Source organism: Panicum virgatum, chromosome 7N (genome assembly GCF_016808335.1).
Source record: "Panicum virgatum strain AP13 chromosome 7N, P.virgatum_v5, whole genome shotgun sequence".
Taxonomy (NCBI): Eukaryota; Viridiplantae; Streptophyta; class Magnoliopsida; order Poales; family Poaceae; genus Panicum; species Panicum virgatum.
Genome location: NC_053151.1, coordinates 27,265,430 through 27,277,431, shown reverse-complemented (window position 1 = coordinate 27,277,431; position 12,002 = coordinate 27,265,430). Strand labels below are relative to the sequence as shown.

Sequence of the window (12,002 nt, the reverse complement as noted above, 5' to 3'; positions counted from 1 at the left end):
AGCGGATCTGGTGCTTGTAGACCACGGGCGGCAGTGTGGGTGGAGCAGGTGGGACGGCGGCGATGGAAGCCCCCGGCGGTGGAGCAGGCCCTGGGTGGGGCGGAGGCGCATGTGGATGAGGGGGGCGGCGGCGGTGGAAGCCCCCGGCGGACAGGGAAGCGCCGCCGCCTACGCCGCTGAGGTTGGGGTGCGGCGCGTGGCTCTCGGGAGCGTGGCTGGGGATGGGGAACGGTGGGGGCGGATGGAAAGATGGGGCGGCACAGTAAATGTCCAGTGGGGCCCACATAAAATTAGCCCCATTAGCACCCCTTGGCGGGGCTATGGATTTGGGGTGGGCTAATGCCCTTTAGTTCAAAATTATCCCACCTGTTTGGATGCATGAGGGCTAATTTTGGGCTAAAAAGGGGACGGCTAACAATTATCCCTTGCATCCAAACAGGGACCACGTCTGTTTGGATCACCCTGACTAAATTCTAGACCCTTTGTGTCACATCAGGATTTTTTTAACACCAATTAGTATTATTAAATATAGACTAATTACTAAATCAATTGCACATATAGAGGCTAATTCACGAACGAATACATTTAATCTAATGGTAAAGACTCCAACCCGGCCGGCTGTATTTTTCCAAGGCGAAACGGCCGATCCCCAGCTTTCATCAAACGGGTGGGCGGGGGGACACTGCACGACCGGGCCCACAAGCAATTTTATTCAAACATCAGGGCGTGACGCCCGTTCATTTCTTCTCTGCCCCTCTGGGGGGGGGGGGGGAGGTCTGAGGTGAGTGAGCTGGAAGGGAAAACCAGATTCAGGTGAGCGAATCCCCCTTCTCTCAGCGACTCAAAGCCATGCGCCCAGCTCCATCGATTTGATTCGCTTTTTGTTGTTGTTGTTTTGGGAGGAGGTTATCGGCATTTTGGATTCCAGTGAGGTATCCACGGGCGTCGGAGGGGTGACTTGAAGCATCATCCAGACCAGGTAATTCCTGCGCGCATGTGCTGTGATGTGTGTGTGGGGGGGGGGGGGGGGGTGAGATGTATGGAGAGGTGGGTGCAGTTTTTCACTTCACACTCCACAGCAGTGTTTCGATTTGGCACCCACAAATCTTTTAATGGTCTGGAAGCACAGTTTTACGGTGTTGTGCGCGCGAACATGCCCCCTCTGCCCCAACTCTCTATTTGTGTTTTTTTGCGACTAATTTATGCGCGTGCAGTTGTTCACCCCGACCCAGATTTTTCAATTCCGCATCCATAATCTAGGATTTAGTGGGGAGGAAGGGCAGGTTCACAGAAATCAGGGATTATCGAAACCATTTTTCGGCGTGCCCTGTTGAAATAGCTCACAGATTTTTTTAGGAAATGGACGTACAGTGCAGCGATGTGCCCCAGAATGGAAGTGTCCACACAGGGGGGAGGCAGTTTGATTTCAAACATTATTGTCGATTTGTAGGTAGACCTAGCTCATGGGTACGTGTAATCACTTTGGTCAAACACGTCGCTTTTTTTATTTATTTTCGGAGTGGCCATTAGTAGCGTGTGGTAGGTGCTAATTGTGTATCGCATCGAAGAAGCAAGCAATTATACTAGTAATATAGGAACTATATTTACTATATTTGCTAAACCTTTTCAGCTAAATTGCGGAACCAGCTTGATTTACGTGCCCTGGAATCGAAGTGTAGACACAGGGGCAGTTTGATTTCAAACATTGTCGATTGTAGGTAGACCTAGCTTAGGGTCAATTGACGGGGACTACGTTTGATCACATTGATCAAACATGTCGTTTTTTTTTTATTTAGGAGTGGTCAGTAGGAGCATGTAGTTGGCGCTAATTGTGTGGTCGCATGGAAGAAGCTAGCAACTATACTTGTAATATTAAAAACTATATTTACTATATTTGCTAAACCAATTCAACTAAATTGCGGAACCAGCTTTTTTTCGGAAGCAACTTTTTTTTGCATTCTACCATATGATTCATTTGTCTCTCTCCCTGGCTAATGTGTTTTTATGCATGACTACCACTCTTCTACAGGAAAGGATTACTCATTACAATGCCAAGAGAACACAAGAGGCAACAAGGCCATGCGGCTTCAACAATCATGCCCCCCCCCCCCCCCACTGCATGGCATTTTCCTTTTTTTAAATTTGAGCAACAATCCATTTTTTTGGGCATGAGGCAATCCATGTTCTTTTTTTTTCTGCAGGGTACCGTAGTTGTATAGCTCAAGCACTCGTGCAAGGAGCTCGTCAACCTCCACAGACAGGTCCGTCGCATCCAGTTTTTGTCAGGCACTGCTAGTAAAGTGGGCTTTAGTATCGGCTGGGAACTCCCGGTTTGTACCGGTTTTCCGACCGGTACCGCTCCTCTAGTACTAAGTGCACGCGCACTTAGTACCGGTCAGCTGGCCCGGTACTAAATTGCTGGCCACGCCAGCAGCTAGGCCGAGCAGTAACCGGTACTAAAAGAATTTTTTTTCTTTTTGAGCCTTTATGTTTGTTCTCTTTTTCTTTCAATTTCAATTAATTAGTATTAGTAGTCGTACTCGCAACGGTTTGTGTATTCGTACTCGTATCTAGAATTCATATTTGTATATGGAGCAAAGCAAATAAAAGAAATTATATACATATATGGATAAAAAAATGTTAGAAATTATATACATACATGGATAAAAGACAATAATATTTTCAAGTACGAATTCTCATAAGTTTTTTCCGACAAATTCTTCAATAATTCTAATCATCTGCATCGTCATCGGCACCGGCATCCTTCTTGCGACGTTTGTTAAGTTGATCAGCTCGAGCCACACTTATCCTTGGAATGGAATGAAATTCACCTTTTGGATTTATCACCTCATCCAACAGGAATCCATAGAGTGCTTCTTGAATTGCCCTGATTCTTTCTGGTTCGATGAGGTTCTCTTTCATATTCCAAATCTGTCAACAACAAATAAACACCAATAGTTTAATTAGTACCTGCATGGAATTAAATACAAGAAATTGTTACTAATGTTATACGTACTTCGAAGTTTTCTTATGTCACCCTTTTGGTATCTCTGCAAAAAAAAGTGCATGTGCTCACATAAAATAGGCTGACGTTAGCACCCTAGAGGGCTGACGTCAGCCCCTCCCGGCGCGCAGAGCCACCGCTGGCCGGAGACGGGGAGCGCGCCTTACCGTCGGTAGGTTCCCGGCACGGATCGAGGGCGGGCGCAGGAAGGCCGGTGGTGGCGCGGGCGGCGGAGGATGGCTTTGGACGCTGCGGAGGAGGGCGGCGCAGCGGGCGCGGCGCGGCGGCGTAGCGCTTGGCATCCGGTGGTGGCGCGGGAGCCGAGCTGGCGCGGATCGAGGGCGGCGCGTAGCGGAGTACGGCGGCGAGGAGGGGCCGGCGCGGAGGACGCCGGCGAGGAGGAGGGCCGACGTGGAGGACGACGGCGAGGAGGGCGCCAGGGCTCGCGGATCGATGGCGAGCACGCGCGAATCCGGCGGGGACGTCGCGGCGCGGTGCGGAGGAAGGTCGACGGCACGGAGGACGACGCAGCGGAGGGCCCGGAGCAGAGGGGGCGGTGCGGAGCAGCGGTGGCGGCCACGACGACGGAGGGGGCGACGACGACGCTGAGGATGAAGAAGGAGGGGATCGAAACGGCTAAGTCCCCGATCCCCCTATAAGATAACCAGTTTTGTACCGGGTGGTGGCTTGGCCCGGTACTAAACTGCCTCCCGCGCAGTTTAGTACCGGGCGTGGCCCGGTACTAAACGCCCCCAACTGGCGGGAAAATTTTGGGACGCAGTTTAGTACCGGACATATCCATGGCCCGGTACTAAACACACCCAGATGTTTTCTGCTATATTAGATTTTCTAGTTGTTTTGTAATTCGTTTAAGTGTGTTTTGTGTGCAATAAATTCAATAAAAGAATAAAAAATAGATATATTTACTATTTTCACCATGCAAAATTATGGTATTACGCTTTACATACCTTAATCTTAATAAATATTAGTTTTTGCACTACATTCAAAGTATTTAGACTAAATTATAGTTTTCAATTCATTTCAATGTGTTTTGTGTGCAATAAATTCAGTAAAAAAATAAAAAATTGATATATTTACTATTTTTACCATGCAAAAATATGGTATTACGCTTTACATACGTTAGTCTTAAGAAGTATTAGTTTTTGCACTAAATTCAAAGTATTGAGACTAAATTATAGTTTTTAATTCATTTCAATGTGTTTTGTGTGCAATAAATTATATAAAAGAATAAAAAATTGATATATTTATTATTTTCACCATGCAAAAATATGATATTACGCTTTACATACCTTAGTCTTAAGAAGTATTAGTTTTTGGCACTAAATTCAAAGTATTGAGATTAAATTATAGTTCTCAATTCACTTGAATCTGTTTTATGTGCAATAAATTCAAGAAAATGATAGAAAATAGATATATGTACTAAATATATTACATAAATCATTTGATTGCATTAACATCAAAGTATACAACATAATGATTACACATCATTATTCAATGGAACATTGATAACCTTTCTTTTTACGAATGTCCCTTGATCGTGATCGCGGCGTAAGTAAGGAGCATCCTCTTTGGATAATAGGATGCTGGTGTCAACATCGACAGAGAATGGAGGATGGTCATCAAACTGATCAAAGTCTTCTGACTTATTCGAAATGTCTCCAACTCTAATAATTTTTCTTTTTCCTTGAAGAACTATGTGGCATTTTGGCTTGTCATCGGATTTGCCTTGATTTTTCTTAGGTTTGCTAGACATGTCCTTCACATAGAACACCTGCGCGACATCCTTGGCGAGGACGAATGGTTCGTCTTTATATCCAGTTTTTTTGAAGTCCACTATCGTCATCCCGTACTGGTCTGTTGTTACGCCTCCTCCTGCTTGGTTCACCCATTGGCACCGAAACAAAGGAATCTTCAAAGGCCCATAGTCAAGATCCCATATCTCCTCAATGACACCAAAGTAGCTATCTTTATTCCCATCATTGCCTATTGCATCAATACGCACACCGCTATTTTGGTTAGTGCTCTTTTCGTCTTGTGCTCTTGTGTAAAATATATATATCCATTTATCTCGTACCCTTGGTATTGCATTACTGTGATCGATGGTCCCCTAGCCAGCCATTGAAGTTGTTCATCAATTGTTCTGTTACCCATGAGTTTTCGTCTGAGCCAAATAGCAAATCTATCTATGTGATGACGTGTAATCCAGGCCTCAGACTTTTGTGGGTTTTCGAAACGTACAATATTCATGTGCTCGTCCATATATGGAGCCACGAGAGTTGAATTCTATAAAACGGTGAAGTTTGCTTTGCGGATTTCACTTTCAGGAATTTGCATATTAGATTTCTTCCCTAGTGTGCCCTTTCCCTTCAGTCTCCTCTCATGGCGTGACATGGGAACTCCAATTGGACTTAAATCATCAATAAAGTCAACACAAAACTCAATGACCTCCTCTGTTACATAGCCCTTAGCGATACATCCCTCTGGGCGAGACCGGTTGCGGACGTATTTCTTTAGGACTGCCATGTACCCCACGAAAGAGAACACATTGTGTAGAAATATAGGGCCTAGAATGTTTATCTCTTTCACAATATGAACCAGAAGATGTGTCATAATATTAAAGAATGAAGGTGGAAATACCATCTCAAAGCTAATAAGACATTGGACCACGTAATTTTGTAGCTTTGTGAGCTTATTTGGATCGATTGCCTTTTGCGAAATTTCATTGTGGAAGGCACATAGCTTAACAATCGCGAATATGACATTCTCTGGTAGAATACCCCTTAGCGCAACCGGAAGCAATTGAGTCATTAGGATGTGGCAGTCATGAGACTTTAAGTTTGTGAACTTTTTCTCTTTCATATTTATTCTTCCTTGCATATTCGAGGAGTACCCAGATGGTACCTTCATACTGTTCAAGCAATCAAACAAACTTTTCTTCTCCTCTTTGCTGAGAGTGTAACTAGCAGGGCGCAAGTAGTGTTGTCCTTTCTCTCTCTTTTCAGGATGCAAGTCTTCTCGTTGTTTCATTTTTTTTAGATCACGTCTTGCTTCTAAGGTATCTTTTGCCTGCCCATACGTACCCAGGAAACCTAGCAGGTTCACGCAAAGATTCTTTGTCAAGTGCATCACATCAATTGCATTGCGTACGTCCAGGACATCCCAATAAGGTAGCTCCCACAATATTGACTTCTTCTTCCACATTGGAGCACGTCCGCTTTCATCATTCGGAACTTGTTGGCTGCCACGGCCATTTCCAAACACTACACGAACATCCTTTATCATCGAGAAAACACGTTTTCCGTCACAAAACATAGGCTTAGCACGAGTTTTTGGCTCCCCTTTGAAATGCTTTCCTTTCTTTCTCAAGGGGTGGTTTAGGGGCAGGAATCGACGATGACCCATATATACAACCTTCCGACAATTTTTCAAATAAAAGCTATCAGTTTCATCAAGGCAATGGGTGCACGCCTGGTACCCCTTATTCGACTGACCGGAGAGATTACTAAGTTCAGGCCAATCATTGATGGTTACGAAAGCAATGCTCGGATGTCAAAATTCTCCTGTTTGCACTCATCCCACACATGTACACCTTCATTCTTCCACAGCAGTAAAAGTTCATCAACCAGCGGTCTTAGGTACACGTCAATTTCATTGCTAGGTTGTTTCGGGCCTTGAATAAGCACCGGCATCATCATGTACTTCCGCTTCATGCATAGCCAAGAAGGAAGGTTAAACATACATAGGGTCACATGCCATGTACTATGATTGCTGCCCCACTCGTTGAAAGGATTCATTCCATCCGTATTTAAACCAAACCTTATGTTCCTTGGGTCCATATCAAAATCTGGAAATTCTGTATCCATATTTCTCCACTGGGACCCATCAGCAGGGTGTCTCAGCATCTGATCTTGCTTACGCTCTTCTTTGTGCCACCGCATCAACTTAGCATGGTCCTTGTTTCTGAAGAGGCGCTTCAAACATGATATTACTGGGAAATACCACATCACCTTTGCGGGAACTTTTTTCTTCACGGGCTCCCCGTCGACATCACCAGGATCATTTTGCCTGATCTTGTACCATTTCACGTCACAGACAGGACAAGCATCCAGTTTCTCATATTCATCACGATAGAGAATACAGTCGTTAGGACACGTGTGAATTTTCTGAACCTCGAATCCAAGAGGGCAAACAACCTTCTTTGCTTCGTATGTCGTAGAGGGCAGTTCATTCTCCTCTGGAAGCATGTTCTTTATGATTCCTAATAGCTCCTCAAATCCCTTATCAGTGACACCATTAGTTGCCTTCCACTGCAACATTTCAAGTGTCGTACCCAACTTTTTCAGTCCTTGCTTGGAATTTGGATACAATAATTTTTTGTGATCCTCCAACATCTTCTCAAACTTCTTTGACTCCTTCAAAGTTTCACTGTCTCTTTGTGAATCCACTAGAACCTGACCTAATTCATCAGGTGGTTGGTCTTCTGCTGTATTTTCTCCAACCTCGTCCATTTCTTCAGCATCGTGCATGGGTTCATCTTCAAAGGCTCCCGCTTCATATAAGTGAGCCCAGTCTGCAATATTATCATCATCATCTCCTTCCCCGTCTTGCATCACAACTCCAGGTTCACCGTGCTTGGTCCAAAGAGTATAGTTATCCATGAAACCCTTTTCATAAATGTGGGCGTGTAGAGTGCTTCTCTTAGAGTATTCCTTTTTATTTTGGCAAAGGCGGCATGGACAACACATGAAACCTTTCGATGACTTGTGGGCCTCCGCCGCATCGAGAAAAGACTTTAGACCATTAATCCACACCATGGTGCACCGGTTGCCGTACATCCATTCTTGGTCCATCGATCTACAATTTTGTATTAAGTAACAATATTATTTTACTTGTATTCATATCATTTGGCACATAACATAATGAAATACAATTGCCATTTCCACGAATTTAACTTTGAAATACAAAAGGTCCGAATATCCATCACATAACATGCTTAAATTAAACAACATGATAAATAAAAGTCCAAATTAGTAAATATAGATTACACTACATGCTAGCTACCTAATACAAACTACTCATCATGAGATCTTTTGACTGATGCCTTGTGAACTGCCTCTCGAAGTCTTGACACTGAACGGTCATATTCCTCCAGCCCCGACTCTTCACGTCTTGCATTATATCGAGCCATCAACTCACGATCATCATCAGTACCATGCAACTCGACATTAAATTCACGATAAAATTTACAGCTTTATTTGCCAAGGGAGAATATATGAAAAGCTTTCTTAATCAAACGATGAATACGACCGCTAACAAGACCAACACGCTCTGTAGGGTGGAACTCAAGCGAATGACCGGTGCGCTCCAATTGATTGCGTACCGCCATCCGAGCCCCAGCTCGACACTCAAAGACATCATGTTGCAAAGGCATTTCTAAGAAGTAATATTAATAACAGGTCAATTATATGTCTCATTAAGAAACAAAACTAATTTCAGTACACTAATCAAATAAATGTAAAAAAATAAATAAATTATTAGAATTAAAATGAAAACATAAATTGTCAACCATAATGAAAACAACGATTTTTTAAATTTCTCGATGCTTTCCAATATGAGTCCGAATAAATACATCATTAGAGTGTCAAAATAATCGACGTAAAAATCGCATTAAGAAATAAATATTTGTTTCTAATGTCAGTTCAAATACTAAACTAAATTAATTAATGAATAAAACTAATATCATCATTATACATGTAAAAGTACTGAATAAAACTAATTTACAAAACAAAAAAATTATCTACCTAAAATGAAACAAACTAACAAACTAACTATGACATTTGAAAATAATTGAAAACAAATCATTAGAAATTAGGCATATTCAAACTATCTAATAAATCTTCTCTATGTTCAATTTATCAGATCTATACATCTCAAAATAATGTATAAATAAAAAAATCAAGCTCATACTCACTCTTTCTAAAAATTCTAAATTTCTCTAAATATGGAGCATTAAACAAAGAATAAAGACCATCAAACAAGAGAGGATGAAGTTGCAAACCTTTGACACACTTGGATGAGTGAAATCCCCACAAAAATTGAAAAAATGGGCAGCACCTCCTCTCTCTCACGCCATGGAAGCACCCCGAGCTTGGTGAAGAAATGGTTGGCTCGGGTTCGGGGAGGAAGAAGGCGCCCCGTTTTATAGTGGGCGAGTTAGTAACGACCGGAGACACCAGCCGGTACTAAATGAGACACAAGCCGGTACTAAATACACTAGCCCGTACTAAATCCCTCATTTAGTATCGGCTGGTGTCTCCAGCCGGTACTAAATTTCCTCGGAGTCATTTAGTACCAGCTCGTGGCTCCAGCCGGTACTAAATGACTCCTAGCCGTTGCACAATGGTGTCCGTGCCGGCTCTTTAGTACCGGCTGGAGCCACGAGCCGGTACTAATAGGCTCCTTTTTTTTGACCGGTACAAAATGTCGCCGTTAGTACCGGTCGAAAGTTCGACCGGTACTAACGTGCAGGGACGAATGCCCCGTTTTCTAGCAGTGAGTGATTGAATGATCCGTCAATGAATATTTTAGTTTTGTAAGATAAGTAGTTACATTTTTTTCATAACACATCCATTTTTTTCAATGATTGAATGATCCAGCGATGATTTTCTGCAACTAATTATACATTTCTTCTTAGTTTGGGTTATTAGTTAGACAAAGTATTTTTCAGTTAGGCAATATATTGTACTTAGATAGGTAAAGTATTGTTATTAGTTAGGCAAAATACTACTTTTCAGTTAGGCAATATATTGTACTTAGATAGCAGGTAAAGTATTATTATTAGTTAGGCAAAGTATTGTTATTAGTTAGGCAAAGTTTTACTATTGTTCAGGCAATTTTTGTAAACTAGCTTGGTGGCTTGACTAGGCAAGTGTAAACTACATACCGGATGTCTGTGACTCACAAACCTTTCTACTAGTATTATCAAAAGCATTTTAATGAATTTTAGTAGTCATTTAAATGCTATTCAGATAGCATTTTAAATGTTCAGTTCAAGCATTTTCATAAGTCTCATGTGATAGACTCATTTTGTCTGGAACCAAGTCTTTTACATCATTACAATCATAGACCAAATGGATTAGGTTTCAATACTTGAACAAACACAAGCATTTTTTGAATCAAAATTAAAGTCTCTTTCTCATTTCTTTATATATTTTGGAGCAGCATGAGTTGGTTGACTTGCAAATCCTGCACATATTTCCCTTTTTTTTTGTACCATTCAATTTTTGATCTTGGTGGGTTGTTTATGTTTGGCGATGTAGTTGCGTGACTAGAGGCAGCTAGATTAGTTGGTGTTAGGGTTTATAGTTGAGATGCCACCAACATGACATGCCTGCAGGTGCATCTGATTAGTTACAGAACATCATTAGGCAGTTAGAAAATAAAAATAGCTACGAGAATAGGCAAATAAATGTACTATAATCAAGCAATATATTGGTAAGATCAAGGCAAAACAATGCAAATTATTGGGCAATGTTTATAGCGTTCTCTTTTATCTAATTCCTCTCTATTTTTTCTGTTACATTGCAGTTCCAAAATTATCCAGCAGGGGAGATCAAGTACAAAGCATGAAGCAGATATGATGTGCAGTATGAACCAGCTCAAGTAAATAAGTATATATGTAGTGAGAGCAAGTATATTTCTTGCATTTTTTTGTCTAAATGTGTACTTCATTAGACAATAATGTTGTTCTAGATTAGGCAAATTATGCATTTGTTTTATTTAACAATATGGTTTTTGAATGAGGAAATAATATGATCATGAATTAAGTCAAATAGAACTAGCAATGTTTGTTACCAAAGGTATTCAGCCTTGCTGATATTTACTCCAAATACTAATTGCATTTGTTATTCTTTTACTAATATATGTTTCCTTTTGCTTGTTTCAGCCACGCAAAATGGTGTTTGGGACCTAAAACTTGATGTGCCTTTTTTTGGCCTGCAAGTTTCCTCGGTGAATTGGCACTATAACATGCTCCTCAGCTGTAAGGTTTCTACCATTGTATCTTTTTGGTATGTCCCTTATAGAATTCTAAGTTTTCAATTTTGATCATAATAAAGACATCTTTCCTTTTTTTCTCAGAGCTTGGTGTTTAGTGGCCTGGAAGTTCACCATATCATCATTGGCAGCAGTTTAGTTGCAGCTCAATCTCGATTCTGATTCATGAGCAGCTCGGTAGTAGTTGTAGTAGCTCTAATCTTTTGGTCAGTACAACAGTGGAGGCAATCAGACAATCACATGTATACTTGTAGTTTTGAAACTTTGTTAATGTTTAAAATTTAGATGGCTGAAAATACATTTGTATATGTTCTAATTTACTTACTGATTTTCAAAGATTTCCTTATGGGATCCCAACAGTTTCTTTTTTTATTGCACTTGTTGAAACATCTAGAAGCAAGCAAATCGGGAGGGGCAGTAGCGTGGGGTTGCTTCTTGGTGAAAAAATTAGTTCTGATTGGTGCTAGCTTTTTCTCCTGGTCTACCAATTTTTTGTCAGAAGAGGAAAGATTAGCCTGCATGTTTTATTTTTACCAAAAATGGAGTGGCCGTATGGCCGGCATAAATTACGGCTAGCCGTATGTTAACCGCATCCTAATCTAATTAGTTCATAATTGACAAAATAGCCACTTTGGTCCTTCAACTTTGCTCCAAGGATCAAGTTGGTTCCTCAACTTTCAAAAAGACCAATTTGGTCGCTCAATTTTTGTTTTTAGGTCAAATTTGTCCCTATATTGATGTGATGCTCCATAATACCATGAGATAGATGTGAAAAGTTATTTTTACCCTTAGCTCCTTCTCATACTCAATTTCTATATTGTATAGTTGTAATTAATCAATAATAGATCACAATAGATCTATTATTCTGTCCGCTAGTTTGATGTCTCTTGTATTTGTTGAAATGCCCTTTCGTATTTAATTT

The 12,002-nt window shown here is 41.3% G+C and overlaps 1 long non-coding RNA gene across 1 annotated transcript; it reads left to right on the top strand.

The window, feature by feature from the left end:
• Window positions 1-2,146: 2,146 nt before the first annotated feature.
• On the top strand, window positions 2,147-10,722 carry LOC120682593. Its single transcript, XR_005678498.1, has 2 exons — window positions 2,147-2,261; window positions 10,613-10,722. It is a non-coding gene; the product is annotated as an uncharacterized LOC120682593 (long non-coding RNA).
• Window positions 10,723-12,002: the final 1,280 nt, after the last annotated feature.